The sequence below is a fragment of the Emiliania huxleyi genome (assembly GCF_000372725.1).
Source record: "Emiliania huxleyi CCMP1516 chromosome Unknown EMIHUscaffold_1851, whole genome shotgun sequence".
Taxonomy (NCBI): Eukaryota; Haptophyta; order Isochrysidales; family Noelaerhabdaceae; genus Emiliania; species Emiliania huxleyi.
This window is the reverse complement of record NW_005200737.1, coordinates 1-2,019: the sequence shown is the minus strand read 5'-3', so window position 1 is coordinate 2,019 and position 2,019 is coordinate 1.

The following is a 2,019-nucleotide window of genomic DNA, read 5'->3' as shown; positions in this document are numbered from 1 at the left end:
CTAGAGCAGCTTGCTCCACCTCTAGCAATCTCACCGGCCTGCGAGGCACGGACGAGACCGTATGTGGGGTCTAGTGAGGTGTCTATGGACGCGCTCCTCATGGGCTAGCTGCCTGCGGCTAGCCCTAATCTCGCACTCACGGGCAGTGACAATTCAATGGGTGAGTGTTTGCGAGCTGAGGCGCGTGGGCTAAATCTAGGCCGCACGGGTCGTGGCACTATGACGGAGGAAACAGGTAGACGTGCGGCCGCAGCGCGCCCACCACAGTGTCGGTGGGGCGCGCGTGTTAGCAAGAGAGTTGCGGGGAGAGCCATGCCCGACTTTTCGGAGGCGAGCCCCACGCCACGGATGCCAGCCGTGCTTTCGCGGGAGTCGTCTCCCAAGCCGCGTCCCGTCAGCACTGTCCCCGAGTGGTCCCGCCTCGGCGGCACACACTCTCGACCAGGACAGTCCCGCCAACGGAAACGTGTCGCGCGCCGGCGACGATTGCGGCGTGGTCGTTGTGAAGCGGAGATGGCACGACCACCGCCCTGCTTCGCAGACCGGGCAAGGAGGGGCCTGCTCCCGTTCCGCGAGGAACAGGAGGTCTCCCCCCCTCCCCCGGCCTGAGCAGCGACGAGCGGAAGGCAGCCCCGTGAGTCGAGGGCGGCGCGACCGTTGTTCCGCATCGAAGACCAGAGGCCCCGGTCAGGACAGATGGTCGCGCCGCCCCGCTCCGCGCCGCCCGCCCGCCGCGCCGCGCCGCCGCCCGACGATTATGAATTAATAATTAATTTAGAAATAAGTAATCACCCCACCCGCCGCCGCGCCGCTCCGCCTCGCCCTGCGTCACTCGCCCCCTTGCCGCGCCGCCGCCTCGCGCCGCTCGCCGCCGCGACGCGCCACCCCCCGATGATTACTTACTAATTAATAGTTATTATCCTAATTACTAACTAACAAATAAGTAATTACACCGCCCGGCTGGACCCTCACCTCCCCCGACTTAATACACGTACCTCCCCCCAACGGAATATCGCAATACAGACTATTAATAATTAATAACGAACAGACAAGTAATTACGCCACCCAGTTCCGCTATACTCCATCAGCAGCTCAGCGCTGATCGCGCTGCACCTAGGTTATTATGTTGAGAGTCGACTCCAGTCCTCCCGACGTGCCAAGGGCCTCCAACAATTACAGCGAAAAGAAAATATAACGTTCATCAAAGCTGCGCCATCATCAAGGCCGAGCCGCGAGCGTTTTTCGTCAAGCCGGTCGCCTTCGCTCGCATTGCTGTCTGCCGTCCGATACCGATGAAGGCTCTCTTCGCGGGTGTGGTTGCTGCGTCACGCTTCGTGCCCTCGCCCTCGCGGGTGGCGCGGATTCGCAGCCAGATCAGCGACATCTTCCACGTCCCAGACGACTTCCCGGTTGCGAATTTCTACCATGTTGGGCTCGCGCTGTCCTTCCTCTGCCTGACCGAGTTTGCGTACGTCCAACCCATCCGCGAGCAGACAGAGCGCTCGGTGCGGCTGCAGAAGTGGGTAACCGAGAGCGACGAGCGGCGGCGAGTCGAGCGCAGGAAAGGACCTGCAGACGAATCTCTAAACTTTGAGCTGTTCTGCGATTAACTTTAGCGTGCTGGGAGCACAAGGGTGCACGCGCCAAACGCCCACGCAGCCGCACGGGCCGGGCCTCCTACCAGTGCCGGAGCATTGGATGGCACTGCGCCCGCCGCCGAGTCGCTAGCCCGCCGGTCTCTTCGATCCGTGGTGTACGTGTACGTGCGCCGCTCTGCGCGCTCCGCTCTGTGCGCCCCTTCCGCCCCCCTGCTGTGCCACGTTGTGCGTGTAAATTTGCGGCTGTTGTGTACGTGCGCTTGTGCGTTGAATGTCTTCGGCTGCGCGGGCTCTCTGTCTCTCGACTCTCGTATATTAGAGGTGTGTGGTCTGTGGACGCGTGTTATAACGTGAGACTGAGTTCCGTCAAGTGCGCTCGTGCGACAGCATTTTCGGCAAGTCGTTCGCTTCGAATTCTCTC